Below are 20,384 nucleotides of genomic sequence, written 5' to 3' on the forward strand. Positions count from 1 at the left end.
ATTTTGAACCATCCTTTATCATAATTTCAGCCGTGACTGCTGGTAGTAAGCTTCTCCGGAGTCTTCTAAAAAAAACCAGATGGAAAAGCCTTTATCCGATGGTAGTCACTCGACAAGTATCATATTTTATTATTGAGTAGATTACGCAAAAAAAGTAATTAAAAAAATTACTTACAAAAGTAAAGATTTATAGTTTGAAACAAAAAACGTTTTGTGTATTTGGGAGGAAAAGAGTTAAGGTAATTGAAATATATTTTGTTGTCTCTCAATACGTGTTTACCCGCTGTTTAATAACTAGACAAATGATAGGCAAAAGTGATAGAGATATATATTCTTAAATATATAGAGAGTATTTACCAATTTACATGACCCTAATAAAAAGGCAGCCACATCACTGATGGGCTCTGAATTCAAATCGGCATTCGAATTTGAATTGTACACAAAAATTACTCGACTTAAAATTATTGTAATTATAATGGCCAGTAGATCCGGAGCGTGATTAAAATATATTGTATATATGCATATACAAATATATATATATATATATATATATATATATATATATATATATAGACGCTAATACTCAATATAAACATATCATCTTACGTATCAAGGTGTAGAGAATAAAGGGCTTCAGATAATGAAAATTTATAATATTATTCGGAGATGGAAAATTACAATTAATCAAGAATTTCCTAGACAATTTCTTTCTATCCTAACATTTAAACATCTGTCTACTAAGTGTATATTTACTATACCAAAGTATTTAAGCAGAACAGTATTTAATTCTTCTATGTGAAATGCTATTCAAATCAAAATTTAATAAAATTTATAAAAATTACAATTACAAAAGAAATTATTAATTAATTTTAGTTACAGAATAATTTTATGAAAGCATCAAGTACACTATAGACTGGTCAGGTCAATTATATCGAAACATCAAGTACACTACAGTCTGGTCAGGATAATTTTATTAAAGCATCAACTACACTACAGTCTAGTTAGGTCAATTTTGTGGAAGCATCAAGTACACTACAGTCTGGGTCAATTTTATGGAACCTTCAAGTACATTATAGACTGGTCAGGTCAATTACATCGAAACATCAAGTACACTACAGTCTGGGTCAATTTTATGGAACCTTCAAGTACACTATAGACTGGTCAGGTCAATTATATCGAAACATCAAGTACACTACAGTCTGGTCAGGATAATTTTATTAAAGCATCAACTACACTACAGTCTAGTTAGGTCAATTTTGTGGAAGCATCAAGTACACTACAGTCTGGGTCAATTTTATGGAACCTTCAAGTACATTATAGACTGGTCAGGTCAATTACATCGAAACATCAAGTACACTACAGTCTGGGTCAATTTTATGGAACCTTCAAGTACACTATAGACTGGTCAGGTCAATTATATCGAAACATCAAGTACACTACAGTCTAGTCAGGTCAATTTTATCGAAGCACCAACTACACTAAAGTCTGGTCAGGTTTACAAATACAAGATCTACACATGACCTCGTTAAAGTTAATATTCTGTATTGAACACGCTAGGATATATATAAATAGTTGTAAAAAAAATAAAAAAGTAAAATGGGCGGTCTTATCATACAAGGCAATTTCTTCCCGACAACCATAGTATGGAAAGAGTGGAAGGTTAAATAACAAGTATTTTACGAGTACATATAGAAAAATAAACATTTATGTGAACATACTTAAATATACATTTATGTAAACATACTTACATAAACATACATATTACATATATGTATTCTTATAATAAATACGATATAATACATAGTTATAAATAAAAACATCAATCTGACTAATATCGCACTTGCCTAGTTAACATATAACATACATATATGAACATACGTACGTATACATACATATAAATTTAGCACGAATTTATTCAAATATATGTATAATAAACACAGTATAATACATGATTATTAAAAACACAATAAACAAAAATATCTTATTAACTCGGATCCTTAGAAAAGATAATGAAACAGAGCAAAAAAAATGATAAATAACCAATGGTCTAGTAAATATATCTTAGCTGTTTTATATAAAATAGGTAGTGAGTTAGCAAGTCTTATATTAAGCGGTAACTCATTGAATCGAAAGGCCTGTATGATAAAATATTTGGCTATAAACGAATAAGAATAAGCTAGTATTTTTTAATTTGAGATTCTCTGATGATCTCAGAGATCTCTCACGTGTGTAATGAAGTAATTAAAATCTTGATTAGAGATAAGAGGTAGTGAGTGGATTGAAAGGTTGTTGAGGTTGACACTGGTCTTATTGAAAATCTGTGGGGAGTCCTATGTCCAGCTGTGGACGTTTCGGATTAAATCATGATGATGATCATGCAGTAAACATATTAGCGGTTTAATTAAAAAATATGCTTTTATTACTGTCTTAAAATGCCCACTATTGTAGAATTGTTTTTTCAACGTAATTTATTTTACGATAGACTGTGCTTAATATAAAATATTTTGTTGGAGGAGTAAGTTTTTTTATTGATTCTGATGTCATTTTTTTATTGTTAATATTGTACGAATTTACACAATCAAAAGTTTTACTAAAATAAACCATCTATAAATTAAAAGAGACAGGAATTCTCAAAGATAATATCGGAGCTGAAGATTATATTTAATAAAACTTAAGACAGCATGTTTATATTTTATTTCAATCGAGACTTTAAAGTATCTAGGGAAATATGAATCGATATACTTTGTAATACGACTTAGCAAACAGGAAAGGCAATGAAAGTACGCTACCTTCAACATTTTATATATTTCGAAAGCAAAATGTTAATGCATATATGTATTGAACAACTTAAGATATATTACCGTATATATTTAATTGTTGTTGTTTCTATAATAGTCTTTATTGACGAATGTTTCATCTTGTTACATTTACTTAAAACTAAATGCGCTTCTAGGCGTGTCAGTGTACTGCACTCGGTATGTCGCCGAACAATGAGAACAGCATTACTTGTGTTGTAATAATATTGCCATATAAAAAACCGCCATATGTGAAAGTTCCCGCGGACGTCGTCACAACGCTCAACCGTTTGCTCGTCTCGCCCACTCGTCTCGCTCACTCGCACGGCGTGCTCTATAAGCGCTCTTGCTTACGCTTTGGCAGGTAGCCAAGGCGCAGAACGTGCGCGCGCGGCCGTTGCAGTTCTCGGGGAGTCGGATTTGAACTAGAGAACGATGCGCAACCGCTCGTAGGCGCATTATTCATTTTCCGGGCACAAATTATGTTAATTATTCTGTTGTAGTAATTTGAAATTGCCGCGTTCTCAACTTCTCACCACGTCATGACGTTTGACTGTTTTGTTAAAACTTCCTTGCCGCCCTCTCTGCTATAAAAGGTTTTGCTAATGTGTATTATTCTGTTAAATAAATAAGTAATTAAGTATAAAGCCTATTAATTACATCATATTCAATAAACGTTTTTCCACATCACAGTGTATATTTACACTGGAGGGCAACGTGGGCTGCCGAGTTGCACAGTACAGTATGCACGTCCGTCCGCTTCGGCTGTCAGCGAAAGAGTGATAATGTACTATGCTCTGGAATAGTTATAAGTGAAAGTCGAAGTAGAAGATGCAAGGTTGTATATATCCTAAGTAATTTATCCATCAGATGGATGGCTAGGATTCGAATTGTAATCGATGCAAAGATTATATTGTTTTTTGTTACTTTACCAGATATTTAAGTAACCTACTTAAAGGAGGGGAGGGGTGGTTGCATGATATAATTGACAATCAAAACTAGTCGAAAAAGACGTCAAAGAGTTAAAAGAAGATTTGGATAAAAATAAAAAATGTTTTTTTAAATAAAATCACTCACCTCGATGTCGATATTTAAAATGAACACAACACTAATCTCCGCGACCAGAACACTCTGAATTTGAAATTGATATCGCAACGCGCTGAAAGTTTCACGAAAGTCGGGAAGATTTCAATTAAAATAGAAAGTTTACATGCACTGTGGTACCGGTTGAGAAATATGTAAATTCTCGACGGGATAAGAAGAAAATTCACTAAGTAATTCCTTATCGACGGAGCTCGAACTACAAAATAAGCTCTGCCTTTGTTCGCGACGAGGTGGAACGTTCTAGAATAAATTTAAAATAAAATTAAGTCTTTATTAAAGTATTAACAGGTTTCATCTAAATTTAAATTACATTGTAATTTTTTTATTGTTTTCGATTGTAATCATTTCAGCTGCAGGATGTCCACTTCCTGATATAGGCCCCTATTAATTTCCAATAGGATCGGTTGGAAGTGGAATATAGACCCTGGAGGTGTTCCTAAGAACTTAACAAAGTCGTCTGTCTACCTTGTGGCAGTGCAGACCCTGTTATTCACAATTAATATATGAGAAGCGTCAAGAATACTTTCAAGACTCTGTACTCCATTCGAACCATCTAGTAGACCAAGCACTAAAATACAAACTCGAAAACAAACATTCTATAAAACGGGGGCCATGCCATGCATTATCCGACTAGGAGGTACCGAAAGAGATCAAGAGACACTTCTCAAAAAAACCAGCGAGACTACATAAGCTAGTCACCACTAGATTGACTCATCACGCCCAAGTCAAAAGTCAACCGAAAAGACGCCTGGAAGAAGAAACGTCAACAGCAGGAACAACGACCGAGGACTAGATAGGAGGCGTAGGAAGGTACCAGGGCTCTGAGTTAGATGACATTAGCAGATGTACGCCCTCTGCAAGGTATATGCCTACCTCAAAGATCGTCACGATGATCGGTCTTGGGTTACCTGCAGCCAGCGACTTCCCGCGCCCATAACTATGTGGTAGGTCCACCAATTGGAACAACTACCCAAACCTCGCCTACAGGTTCGTGGTCGCCACTTAGGAATCTTTCGGCTCCAACGACCATCATCATGGGTGTTTTTCTTTTACAAGTTATTTTATTTCTTTTTCATTTCCTCAATTCTTATTTCTAATTGACCCGTTCCTTCGTCCCGTTTACATTTACGTTAGGCTATTTTATTAATTAGTAATTCATAATTACTTATCATTAATAAGTAATATTTTCTAAATTTTATTGTATTTGATTGGATGTAAAACTTTAGTGGTATAAACATAAATACAGTTAATAAGGTCTTAAAAATAGCACGGAGTAACAATACCACCGGAAAGACTAAGCTACTAAGCTTTTCTAAACGACTGAAACGCCTGGATATACAAAAACTTAGTGTGTAGAGTGCCTTAAATATAAAATCTATCTGTGATTGATTTCAGATAAACACGGGAAAGACTATATTTATAGTTAAAATTCTTCTATAGAAAAGATAAAAAATTTACCAGTATCCCAAGATAAATGTACGAAATCTTTAATCTAACACTTGGTTGGAGTCAAATTGAATTGGATTCAAACGGATATGAAAACGTGAGAGTGTCTCTTCTCAAGGATCGAACCAAGCTTACCTATTCAAATATTATTTTTAATAATATCTCAATGCTTCAGAGGTGTTCTCTCCAATATTCCGCGAATCCTTGATTCATCATTTACAATCGTTTTAGAAAAAATCAAATTGAATATTATTCTATGACGCCAAAATCTGTACGTGTCCTATAATGTCAATTTACATTGAAAATATCTAGTTTTTAAACGGTTTTATTTAGTTTGACCCGTACGGAATTTATTTGTTTATTTATTTGGGACAAAATTAGAAATTGAAATTTAAGCACCTTCCCATTGTCAGATTGATCTGAAATTTGGTACACACATTTAATTTAGATGACAATACAATATAATAAAATCAATAACATTATAAGTCTAAAATGGCCGCCGATAAAAAATGGCGGATTGCATTTTTTTCTTTAACCCCCTCAATATGGGTATCAAATGAAAGGGCTACACTAGTAAAATACGATGATTATTTCAAAATTTAAAATTCAAGATGGACGCCGTTCAAATATGGCGGACTAGGTACATATTTTTCCACAACCACCACAATATGGGTATCAAAAAACCGTTTAACTTAAAAGTTTTTTAAATGTATTTATTTTTGCTATACATTGTAATACTGTAATCTATTTCGTACAGTTGATACCAAAGCCTTCTGAAACGTCGCAACCTTCGTGAAGTGATTCTTATTTCTATTTTAATACCTTTAATATTTCTTACAATTTTCCAAGTGCGAATGTCGCAACCGGAAGGAAATAGAAATGACAGATGGTCATGCAACAATGTCGGCCATATAAAACTCTAAAACGTAACAAGAAATAAATATCAGTTGTATACAGTGATAAGTTTATATTAATTTACCAAGATTGACGCTCTAAGATTCTTTAGCAATAACTCGGTGTCGTGTTGTTCAAGTTATTATCACTTAAAAAGGTACAAAAAATATTGATAGAGAAGGCTGTATGCTGTTATTTAGGTTTTCGTTAGTATTGGAAGAGAATAAAAAGGACAACAGAGGAATGAATGAAAGATCTTAATCTGTACAAAAAAGAAGCATGGAATTTACTAATAAAATTTATTGTAAATAATGTGTCTATATAAACATGGTAGGAGCAGAATAGGTTTCCAAAAACAGAAGTCATAAAAATTGTGTTTTATTAGAAACAAATGAGGAAGGCTTTTATAAAGTATTAGACATCTTCTTTTAAATGAAGTTGGGGAGATGATCTATATAATGTCCAAAGTAAGTTAAAAATCAATCTATAATTACAGCGTTATTTTATATAAGCACACATAGTTTATTCGTATATAGGATTATGAAACTCGAGATATCTATGCAGAATAAATTATAACATTCGATGTACTTATTCTCAGATCAGAGTCATATAGACTCCGCGCGGACTCGATACGCAATCGTGGAACGGATTTTACAGTCGGATAAATCTTTAGAAATATATCCGATGAAGCTATCTCACATTACGTTAGAGTATATCATGAAATACATTTTAAACTGGAATAAAGTAATATAAAATAAATTAAATAATTTTGATAAATTAAATTGATTTAAATCTAAAGTATTTAGTAGTTATAAATGTAATAGATGACCCATCGATGTTTCTAGAATGAGTAGTTTAACAGTAGAAAAACTACAACAACTCTTTGGCATTAAACCAAAGATTAATCATTATATTTTTAATTACCTATAATTATATTTAGATATTTTAATATATATATATATATGTTATGGAGTATTTACACATAATAATAAGCAGTACTTGTTAATATGTTTATATAAGGTGTTTTATGTGATTTTTCCCGTTTCAATTAGATTTTATTTTATGATATTAACTTGTTTCACATAACTTTATTAATTCATCTCTGCATCACCTAGCGATTAACTTGTAAAGAAAGCCTTAGGCGTTAAGTTCACTGTTATACATAGGTGTATAAAAAGTGTTTTAAATAAATATAAAAATAAATAATTACTTTCAGTATGTAGCTCTTTGCTACGCTATCAACTAATATAAACATGAACTGTCACGACAATATGTGAAATTCAATAGAAAATAGGGTAAGAATTGCAAAAGTCAAGAAAATAAATTAAAATGAAGTGTATTAGGCACAGGGAAAAAGTATTTAGAGTAGGGATTTTAAAAAAAATGATTTAGTGCAAAATAGTAAAATAACAAAATAAACGTAAATAAATTAAGTAAGTGTAAACAGTCTGTGCTAAAAAATTATCTGTGATAATTAATGTTAAAAACTATATTCTGGGAATGTAGATGAAGGAAGGAGATGCAAGAAAAAAGATCTGCTAAGGAACAATGACAGGTCATGTAAAGCGTAAAAGGAATGAATAAAAGATAATGTGAAGGACGAAAGAGAATGAAGAATAAACAAAATATATTAAAGACTTGAAAACCCCATTCTTCCGAATGTGTAACGCCCCTACTCCGCACAAGGCAGGGTAAAAGTGACACTCCTAAAAACGAAGGTTGCCAAGAAAAATATATGAAACTCATTGGAATGGCAGTGCTGCCATCTGTTAAAAATTAGTCATACTAACTTAGAAACCTACGTGGGTAGATGCACAACAACTTTGCTAAAGATCATATCAATAACATTTGCCAAGCGTATGCTTGTTAAAAGTTGGATTATCATTTAGCTCAGCCCAAACCCTTTTGAAAAATGTTTTATATCTCAAAAGCCTGAAGTCTCGATTGGTGCCAAAATACCTCAATTTTTGGCAAAAAAAAACTTCAAAAATTTTACTCGTATTATTCCGCAACCACTGTATTCGTCATTTGACAGTGTGCGAATTTTTAACACGATTAAGAAGATATAAACCGAATCGAAGGATGTCTTAAAGGCTTTACGGGAAAAAACTTTTCCGACTGTTTCGAGGACTGGAAAAAGCGTTAGGAAAACACGGGATCACTTTGAAACGGATGAAATTGGTTTGATTTCATATAAATAATTTAAATTTTATAAACAAATTCACCTTAAATTTTTGAACAAAGTATAAGTTTCAGGAATGTTTATTCATACCACGTATAAAAAATATGAACGCTATTGCATTATGAATTCTATTTTTATAACAAGAAAGGTTAGGATCGCTTAAAAGATGTGACGGTTAAAAGGAATCTCAGCCTCTGTACCCGGTCAAATGAGAAATTTTAATGAATTCACGCCCGGATAACAATGAGCTAGATATTCTTGAATTGAAACTACTGCTAATGGATTTTTTCTTTAAAGTTCCCATTAAACAATATCGTTTTATTTTTCACCATTATCAACTGTCAAAGAGTATTGTTTATATATAAAATTAGTAATTGTCAACAACTTTGTACGAAATTATAAAACATCACCGTTTTTATTTATTTTTAACTCTTTATTGTACACGCTTGGAAACTAAAACATAATTGCATAGCAGTAAAAAGTACAACGCGCAGTCTTATCACACGAGGAATTTTTTTCCATTCAGCCTTATTATATATAAACATTAGAGAGATAAATAACTGTAAGTATATTGCATACATTTTACGTATATACGTATAATAAATACAGTATAATATTGCGTTATTTAGCGGTGGTAGTTGTGTAATTCGCATTGTTTGCCGCATGCGCATTTATCAGCGGGCTAGCGGGCGGTGCACTTTGTTGCACGACTACGACTGCATATGCGGAAGTGGCTAAATATTGGTCCTTTTCTTACTTAGGATTTACTTCCGCAAAATTACGCCTGATTCCATTAAAAGTATACAATTATAATTAGAGCAATAACCTAACTAAGATAGTAATTGCCTTGGTAAGAATAAAGAAACAGAGAAATAAAAAAAATAATTAAAGTATAAATAATGGATGTTCTAGTAAATATTGAAATTATGAAGTTCATAAAATAAAATGCTAGTATGTCGTGAAGAATTATTTATGTTATACTAAAGTTTGTTTTTCTTTTTTATGATCCCAGTTGGACTTCTCGTACTCTCCTACCATATGTGAGCAATCATCTATCTTACAATAAGAATGGTAATAAAAATTTACCTTTTATTTTCACTCTTATGTAACATCCTTTTTAATATCTACCATTCGTTCTCCGTTCTTCATTTCACAATATCTTTATTCATTATCATACTTTTCTATGTATACGTATGAAAAATTGTTATAAGTTCTTTTCACCCTTTTAACTTTAAGTAAGAGGATTCCATTAAGGAGAGGTCAGTCTGATTGTAGTAAGTCACAAGTGGTCGCTGTTAATGACCCTTCCATTCAAGGATTGATTCATGACAGCTGTTAGACGTCCATTGAAAGGCATAAGTCTCCCGTAAATATAGCCACAGCGACCGGTGTTGAGTTGGTCGCATCCGACTTCTCGCTAACTTGATACGGTCAACCTTTTAGACCCCCATTGGGTTGACCGAATCTATCAAAGCAGAAATGATCTTTTATGGATAGTTATAAATCTACCAAAGCAGAAATGATCCTTAGTGGATAATAATGAATCTACCAAAGCGGAAATGATCCTTAACGGATATTAATAAATCTACTAAAGCAGAAATGATCCTTAAGGGATAGTAATAAATCTACTAAAGCAGAAATGATCCTTAATGGATAGTAATAAATCTACCAAAGCGGAAATGATCCTTAACGAATATTAATAGACCTACCAAAGCAGAAATGATCCTTAATGTATATTAATAAATCTACCAAAGCAGAAATTATCCTTAATGGATAATAACAAATCTTCGAAAGCAGAAATTATCCTTAATAGATAATAATAAACCTACTAAAGTAGAAATGATGCCTAATGGATAATAATAAATCTACAAAGCAGAAATGATTCTTAATGGATAGTAATAGATCTACCAAAGCAGAAATGTTCTGTATTGAATATTAATAAATCTACCAAAGCAGTAATGATCCTTAATGGATAATAACAAATCTTCCAAATCAGAAATTATCCTCAATATATAATAATAAACCTACTAAAGTAGAAATGATGCCTAATGGATAATAATAAATCTACCAAAGTAGAAATGATCCTTAGTGGATAATAATAGATCTACCATAGCAGAAATGTTCCGTATTGAATATTAATAAATCTACCATAGCAGAAATGATCCTAAATGCATAGAATAAAATCTAACAACGCAGAAATGATCCCTAATGGATAGTAATAAATCTACTAAAGCAGAAATGATCCTTAATGGATAGTAATAAAACTACTAAAGCAGAAATGATCCTTAATAGATAATAATAAATCTACTAAAGCAGAAATGATCCTTAATGGATAATAATAAATCTACTAAAGCAGAAATGATCCTTAATGGATAATAATAAACCTACTAATATAGAAATGTTCCGTATTGAATATTAATAAATCTACCAAAACAGAAATGATGCTTAATGGATAATAATAAATCTACCAAAGCAGAAATGATCCTTAATGGATAATAATAAATCTACCACAAGTAGAAATGATCCTTCATGGATAGTAATAGACCTACCAAAGCAGAAATTATACTTAATATTTAGGAATAGATCTAGAGAAATGATATTTAAGACATAGTAATAAGTTAGTGATTTCGTTCACTTAAGTACATTTGCGATCTTTTAACGTAAAAGTGAAGATTTCCATTTAAGCACAAATTAACATCGATAAAGTTAACATTTCGCCTCGTTATTCTGGTCCAGCGCACCGGAAATGATTCGATAATAAAGGGAAATCAGTTAGTTAAATATTTGCAGTTCGATTTCCTTTGTTATTTTGATCGAGCAAGTTATATTTGACATTTAAATTACTACTATTTTTACGTACATTTTTTATTTGTATTGTATTGTTAAGTAAAATAAGCATGTGTATGCTAATAAATTGTTGTTCATTGTTTGAATTTACAGCACTCAATAGGTACAATAATGGGTAAATAAAAAAGCTACCAGATTAATAAACTTAAAAACAACTTTAAACAACGTTGAGATGACTAAACATAAAATAGTAGCATTAAATGTGTATGTTTAATATAAAATATATTAAGGGAGCTGAAAGTAATATCGCTTTCTTAAGTTAAATACACACGACTACATTTTTAACAAGTTTTTATTTCTAATCAACAATATATTCTCCTTCGTTATCAACGACCTTTTGCCATCTAGTATAATCAATGCCGGAGCGGTAAAAATCAATTAGTTTTTCTGTTAAATATGTCGAGAAACGTAATTACTTTCCACTCCCTCTAATATTAATTAAATCATATTACTATGGGTACACTATCGTGATGTTAAATTAATAGTTCGATGGGAAACCCTATATCTTCAAATCAGCCAACGTACGCCCACTGCAAGGCACTGAACTCCCTCAAAAATTGCCAGGACTACTGGCCCTTCAGATGCAGTGTCTCCCGCGACTTTAAATATGCCGTCGATTTACCTAGTGGAGAGCTATCCACGCCGTATCTACAAGCACGTTACATAACTAAAATATATTAAAAACTCTACTTTTAAAGGTACCCAAACATCACTATGCTAGGAAGAAATAAATAGACATAGTATTTTATTGCACAACTGCTGCCACATTGACGGAAGTAGCTACATATTAGTCCATTTCTAACAAAGTATTTTATTATTTTATATCAGGGATGATCAACACGCGGTGCGAGGCCAGCTTGGGGCCCGCTGTGTGTTTCCGTAATTATAAAAAATGTCCTTTCGCCGATGATTGAACAGCTGAAAAATTAAATGAAATTCTATGCAACTTACTCTTTGATATTTTCCAATTGAACTCCGAACTGTGCTCCAATATCAATGACTATCTTTTCGAAGATCTGATGCAGTGGTTTAAGTACCAGACCTGGTCTGTTCGGGTTGGCATATGACCATACTTATATGACTCTCCATTCCATTAATTCTACGGGTCTGGTCTTCATTGACCACCACAACTTTGTACAATGAGTCTAGTGTAGGGTTGAGGAACAAGCATCCCTTTAACCCTTAATAGCCTGATTTACGAAAGTGATTTTTTAATATTACTGTGTTTGCTTTAGGGTATAGATGAAGGGAAAAATAGATTTTTTTAATTTCGTTGGAAAGAATATTATACAACAGTAAAATACGTACAGCCAACCTATAAAAAAACTAATAGTAATGAGAACATTCGGTTTAAAACGTTGGTATCAAAATTGAAACTCTAGGCTATTAAGGGTTAAACATTTTTATGCGGCTCGCCACGCATTTATGAAATTGAATATATTTTATCGACTATCTCTCATCAATATATATTAATAAAATTATTTATAATATAATAGTGATAAATGTTAAACCAAAACAATTAGTTAATAATAATTACGATCCAAACATTGATGTAAGATTTAAAAGCTACGTATTATATTCCGCGTGTATTGAAAAAAACGTTTAACCATTTTTATTTTGAATTAAAACGACAGAGAAGTAGACGTTTTATACTAAGCTATATAGTTTATGGTCTTCATTATAGAACTGAGAGGCCCATATGCCATTTTTAATACGCGCTTTACGGCTTGTTCACTGCCACTTCGACTTATAAATCCATTATGCAGTATCGGTTACTTTCTTTTGTTTACAGATCTTATCATTGCAGAGCATAGTCGTCTTCATTGCTCGTCAATGAGTCTCACGGTTAAAGACCTGGTTTGGGTGTTCTATGCTTGAACTGGAAACACATGAAGGTTGTAGACCTTCGTCTTAGCTGTTATAATTGTTTGGCACTAATCTATTCTGTGTTTGGCACTAATCGGTGTAACATAACTCCTGAAGATGCCCCGTGGAGTTGTGAAACACGTGTTGAGTGATTTAGCGGTGGCAGTTGTGTAATTCGCATTGTTTGCTGCATGCGCATTTATCAGCGGGCTGGCGGGCGGTTCACTTTATTGCACGACTACTGCTGCATAGCGGAAGTAGCTATATATTAGTCTCTTTCTTACTTAATATTAGAAGGTCATCTATGTATTTCATTCATGGGCGTGTACCACCTTCGTCTTCATCTACACTTACCATCAGGTGCGATGGAAGATGGAAGTAATTCGACGGTGGTAGTTGTGTAATTCGCATGGTTTGCCGCATGCGCATTTATCAGCGGGCTGGCGGGCGGTGCAATTTATTGCACGACTACCACTGCATGTGCGGAGGTAGCTGTATTTTGGTCCTTTTCTTACTTAGGATGGACTTCCGCAAAATAGCGCCTGATTCCATTAAATATGTTATAATTATGGCAATGACCGTAGGTAGGCCTCCACTAGAAGGTTCGACAACATAGATAAGGAATGTCTTTGGAACAAGGCAGTGCAAGACAGATCGTTCCGATATTTACGGAAGGCATATATCTGACAATACCAGCTGAAAAGAAGAAAAACCTTTTCCGCAAAAGTTTATTTCATTCTAGGCGTTAAAAATGCATTTACATGCTCTGAAAATCGCATTCGTGATGTAACTTGAGAAATTTATTCGAGTAAAAGGCAGGTAAGAAATCATTAAAATGTTTCATACGAGCGCACCGGAAATGGTACTCAAGATATCTTTTGCATAAACTAGCGTCGTTTTATAACGCCTTATTTAAATTTGGAAGTGTATCCAACAATTATAATTTATCTATGGAACTACAAGAATTTTTTTTATATTTTTTTACACGCCTTTTTTAAAAAAATTACGTTTTCTTTTTAAAAACGATTGGTACGGAATGTTTGTATTGTAGAAATTGTATGGATATACAACCGTAAAAATAATATCATATATGATTCCGAGCCGCCCCTGCAGCTCTAGCTCGTGTAGCGCCTGTGTGCAATGAAACCTTGGCGCCCCCTAAGCCTTATCCTTCTGCGGCTATATCTATTAACTTTGCCGTCGTAACAAGAAAGTTTATTCATATTCCAACAAGCTATTATATTAGGAGGTATAGCTTACAGTATGGTATTAGTTACGGCATTTATTTCAGACGACAGAATAACACTCATTGTTTTTATGCCTGTAGCACATCTCTGTTGCGAAACTAAGCGGCGAACCGCGATAGTTCATATTTCGTCTTGTGTTTTAAGTTTTATGGACAGCGAAATAGAAGCGAATGTATCGAATTTCTGTTTCGCTACCCATAGAACTCGTCTCAGAGAGGGCAGCGCCCGTGTGCATTGCACACTCTGGACTATAGTTTAAGTCGCCTCTGATTCAGAAAGAGTGTTAGTTGAAATGCGTTGTCTGTTCCGGTATCGTTCTAGAAGACGAGTCGCTTAACAAATAAGATGATTGTTGTTCAATAGGTTCAAATAAACTCCCCCCTTCTTTACCTGTCTACACATGTATTTATTAAACTATATAAGGCACAGGCCTTCCCAAAAGATATCTATGGAGGTATGTACCATAACTTCCACGCTTGGCATGCAGATTGGAGATCGCAGTATGTGGTATATACGCAGAGACATCTGCCATCCATCATCTGTAATCTTAATTGTAGTCCCGCACATGCAGGGATGCGCAAAGCCCTGGAAACGTTGACTAAAATGAAAATAGATACGGAAAGCATCGTCTTAATGATGGGCGACGACAACCTCCGCCCATCATTTCTGTCGTTTGCTCGCAGGGTGGTAAGAAATGCAATAAAAAATAACAAAACCAAATAGGAAAACTTGAACCAAAATGAATAATATGCACATGTAAAAGAACTTAGAATGTGAGACAAGACTCTAATGTATTAAAAAGTCTAATCTAAACAAACCGATGATTTTAAAAGATTAGGATAGAAAATGTAAGAATAAAATAAAGATTAGAAATAAAATTGTACCTAACCACCTAAGAGTAAAAAAGATGAGGAAAGGATGGCGATGAAAGCAAGAAGGAATGAAAGAACAAAAAAAATTGCAAGATATTGTGAAGGATAAAAGGAAAGAATAAAAGAAATTGAGAAGAATGAAAGTGAGTGTAGAATAAAGATAAAACCCTGAAAAAATTATTTGTAAATAAAGTCCCTGTCCCAAACAAAATAAGGGGAACGAGAGGCTCCCAATAGCGGGGGCCATTAAAAAAAATCTTGATTGTAAGCAATGGTAATCCTATATTATTGATGCACAGTGTGAATTATATAAGACTATTCCTCGAGTATCTAAACCAAGATGTACAATCGCAAGTCACAATTGTTACCGCTGTGGTACTACTGCTCATCTAATCAATGTATATATCTATGTGTGATATGTATATATGTATAAGTGAATTTAGTGGTCAGTTAATTTTTATTTCAGATGGAAGTCATTCTTATTGAGATCACCTTAACAAGATTAGCGCGGGTCGGAGCAATGTACATCCTAAGATCGTCAGCCTTGGTCGTTTTTCTTTAAAAGAAATAGTAAAAACAGTACTATGAAACGGTTATAAAACACAGTTTTAGATATAGATATGTTGAAAATAGATTTCACGCCAGTTCAATCTGAAAACGTGTCGAGATTGCGCTAGCAAAAGTGCTTTTTAAAAGCTACGAGGCGGTCAAAGTTTGTTTGGACAACACGTCAAGTGTCAAACGCCAAGCGGCTAGCGGCGACCGTTAATAAAACTTGCCCACGATAGCATGAAGTTTGTCCAGTTGACTTTGTCCATCTTATTCTAAATCCTGAGTTATTGGTTCTTTCCCTGTGTATGTTCAACTAATCCTTGTTTATTTACTTCTCCCATCTTCATTATCATAGAATACTAATACACCAATACCTCGTTTTGCTTTCGTTTCGTTTTTTTTCGAAGTTGCGTCGTTGCTTAATTAGTACTAATTTTCATTGTGCGTCGTTAGATTTTCGAGGTTGCGTTGTTTTGGGTTCGAGTCTTTAATATCTTTGAAATTTTCTTTGTTTTTTCTAAAAGATGGCAACACTTTTGTATAACACCTTTATAAGCAAAAATCAACGTAATTTTAATACTGTTTTATTTTCACTTTGTTTTGCTAATTTTAGATTTCAGTTTCAATTACTAGTGTGTTGTAATGTGTGTGTTGTGCTTTTTTTTTAAAAGAGAATAATAAATTTATATAAATTTTTACGTGTTATTTCTGGTTACAGAAAAAGTAAATATTTGTCCAATTTATTTAATGGCAGAGATATATTATATTTGTTTTTTAAATGTTTACTATGTTTAATTTTCTTCCGAAAGGTAACGCCTGATTCCGTTAAATATAAAAACCGAATCAAAGAAGGTCTTGGGGACGAAACTGGTGAAACCATTCCTTCTGTTTCGAGGACTGAAAAAAGCGTTGGCAAAAGTGCGTTTTATCTACCACCGATTACTTTCAAGGTGATCATATTGATTAGAAAGAATAAATAAAGAACTTAAATTTTATAAACAAATTCACTTTTCTTTTTGACACAGTATTACAGTAGATTGCTCATGTATATTTATTATATATAATATATAATATTATATGTTTTAATAACATTTAGATAGACTTTTATTAACGTTTAGGTTCAAGCATAAATATGGTCAGGGCTGTATGATTACAATAGGTAAACAATTTTATACTTTGTTACTTATGCTAGGCGCTTGATCAAATATCCTCGTGAACAAAAAGCGTCCAAGAAGACTTAGGTTTTAGCTGTAGGAGTCCGGCATAATTCTTTTGTTGTCCCCGCAGCAAAGTGGTATCCTATACAGGATTTCCCCACTAGTAAAAAAAAGGCGCTTGATCAATATTATCTCGTATATCAATTACAAAAATATAATAGCCCAGCAGATTTTAAACCGTCCAAATAAACTGTATTTGATATTAAAACTGGGATAGTGTAATATTTTACATTTCAAAATCAACATGTTAATAAACAGTGAATTAAAAAAATAAGATATTAATGTTATAACTATACAATATAGATAGATTCGCTCTGAGATTTCCCGGTGGTTTGATACCATGCCTCCATATTGAGGACCCGTATATCTTGGAATATGGCGGTTCAAGATAATGAAATGTGTATCATATAGCAGCTACAGGCTTTAATATTTTAGTCTCTAATAATTTATTCGATACAAAGATATACATGAACATAGGCACAAACAGCTAGCAGGAATAGATTATGTTACGATAGGAAGGTAATATTAGGCCATTAAGTGCATTTTAGTATTTAGAATAATAATATTTTTAGGTTTGACTTCTTATTAAAATAATAATTAAAGAAGATACTTTTAAAGTATTGCTTTACAATTTGTAAACAAAACAAAATACGATTGCAAAATAAATAATTTAACCCAGCGCCATCTTTTGGCAACATATGTAAAACAAAAATGCGCCCAGAGACATCTTGTGGCAGAATAAATAGAAGAGATGTGTCTTATTTGTATTATACTAATCTATTACGATATAATACAATACGACAGAGGTAATTCTTATTTTTGTTTTATTTTTTTTTTAATATCAGTACGTTTTCAATTTACAATAATAAACGATCCGGAACTGGTTAGTGATTATATTTTAGTGATACATTTACATTTTAAAAACATTAAAGTTAGAATAATTTTGTATGACTAATAACACATTCGTTTAATTATATTTAATATCTGATAATCATAATATTTTTTTATAAAAACGTACAATAAGTTAACAATACTATATTGCTTCAAATAAATTACAATAATAATCATATCTTACAACAATTAAAATTGAAAATAAAAAATATCAAATTAAATCTAAAATCGAAATCGTAATTTAAATAAAAATAAAAGTGAAAGTAAAATATATATATATATATAACTAAAATTCAGAAGCATAAGACTCATCAATAGATATCTATGGCATATACCACAATCATACTTGGCGGGTTGATGATCGCAGTGTGATATTATAGAACACAAAGAACGCTGCTGCCCATCCTTTGGAAACATCTTTGTGAGCAGTCACAATCCTGTATAATTAATACACAAAGTTTGGATTATATAAGACTGTATTATAGAAATAGAACTTGCGATCGTAATTCTTAGACTTCTGCCGCTAGGCTACCACTACTCACAGCATTTACACCTATTTCCAATCAACCTGTATATATGTGGTGTAAACGATTCAACGAGATACAACTAAAGTATGAGCACGAAGTCAGGCGTCATGTATTTACGGGACGGAAATTAAAGACGATTGTTTGAAATGAGTTTTCGATACAGAACCGAGCGCAAGATGACTTCCCGTCGACCCGATGGGAAAGATAAAACGGTGAAGCGGTTTCAGCGGGTCGTTGTTGATGATTTAGTACTTTGTACTCACGGCTATAACTTGTTTAGTTTGATTTGGAGATTGAAGTATGTTTACGGAAATCAAGCAATAGATTAATACTAATTTAATTGAAGGATATCTTCTTCTTTTCAGCCGATGGATGCACACTGCAAGGCAACCGGTCCTGCGCTGCTGGCATCCTAGAGAACCTTTCAGGTCAAACAGGCATCGGTACACGAGCGATGTCCCTCGCCTTTTACCAATTCAGACGAGCAATTCTTCAAGCTACATTAGAGCAGATCTTTGTTATTATGCGAACCTCGTCATTTCTCATTCAATCTCGCAGCGAGACTTCCAACATAGCTCGCCATTGTTCATTAAAGACCATGAAAAATATAAATTTGTTTATTAATATACGGTTAGATCATATATAAAGCGTAAATATTAGCATTTACAAACAATATACACATTATTATACGAGGGCAAGTGAGTATTACAAAAATCGTGAATATTATGTAATTTTTGTACCAACAGATGTCGCTGTACAATATAACATTACGGTGTTAAGATTACTTGACGGTGGGAATACACATAGTAGAGATACCTTCTCTTTAAGTATGTGTATATATATATATATATATCCGATACACGCGATGCAGTATGATGTTCATCGTGCAACTTCATCCCAGTGTCTTGAACACGGGAGTCAGTAAGAAGCAAAATTTATTTTTTTATGTTTGTCAATTAAAAAGGGATTCAAATATTATTAATAAAGTACTATTTGCATAAATAATTAAAATAAAAAAATTAGTTATCAAAAACATCACGCACCGGCGCGAGACCGGCACTGCGCAAGGAATTCTCTCTGTCAGTACCGGGTATCTCGTCTTTTGACACGTGGCGGATCTTATCATGTCCTTATATTGCAAGCGAAATAATAAAAATAATTAACAAGCAATAGTTATCTAACGAATTCGATTGCAGACATGAAAGCATATTACATAGCGCGATGCCGGTACTCGTAAAAGTTGTATAGTAGACATCTCGCGCCGGCGCGAGACCGGCTCCTCCCGCCGTGCAACTTCCATCTCTTTCTCGCTATGTGGTGTGCCTATTGCCACTTCGTACTTGCCAATCCGCTAGACTATCTCGACTACATCATTTTGTCTTTGGATCTCCTCATCCCTGGATTTCGACATCCAATTTTATAAAGCAAAATTTTGTACATAAAATTTCGCTAGCATTATTGACCTTAAAGTCAGTCACGTTTTCGATCTTTAGAGTATTTTAATGTAAAATTTCGTTCTAAACATTTTCTTGCGGTGAAACATAAAACCTAACGCATTTCTATTTCTCCGGATCGCTTCTCGTCGGAGCAAGGAGTCGGCAGTCATAAATTCTATCTCGGCGGCTTTTAACGCAGGCCACAGTAACTCTAGTACGTGTTCTCGTATCTAATGGATTGAATCTCGTCCTTACATATCCTGAGTACACGATAAAGGATACGAAAATAATTCTTTTGAAATTTTGTTATATATGATTTCAAACCAAAATCTAGAACAGTTCAATCAATATACATAATTTTTATATCTTCATTGAAGCATAAATACTTTTTTAGAGCAAAAAAAGCGTATATAACATATTACTGGCCACTACGATTAAATTATTTTATGCGAATTTAAAATTCGAACACTGAATTTGAATTCCGACGCCATAATATGTTCGCTACCAT

This window comes from Battus philenor, unplaced genomic scaffold (assembly GCF_028537555.1).
Source record: "Battus philenor isolate CCGP_79_NKW_IND1 unplaced genomic scaffold, ilBatPhil1.0.hap1 SCAF_22, whole genome shotgun sequence".
Lineage (NCBI taxonomy): Eukaryota > Metazoa > Arthropoda > Insecta > Lepidoptera > Papilionidae > Battus > Battus philenor.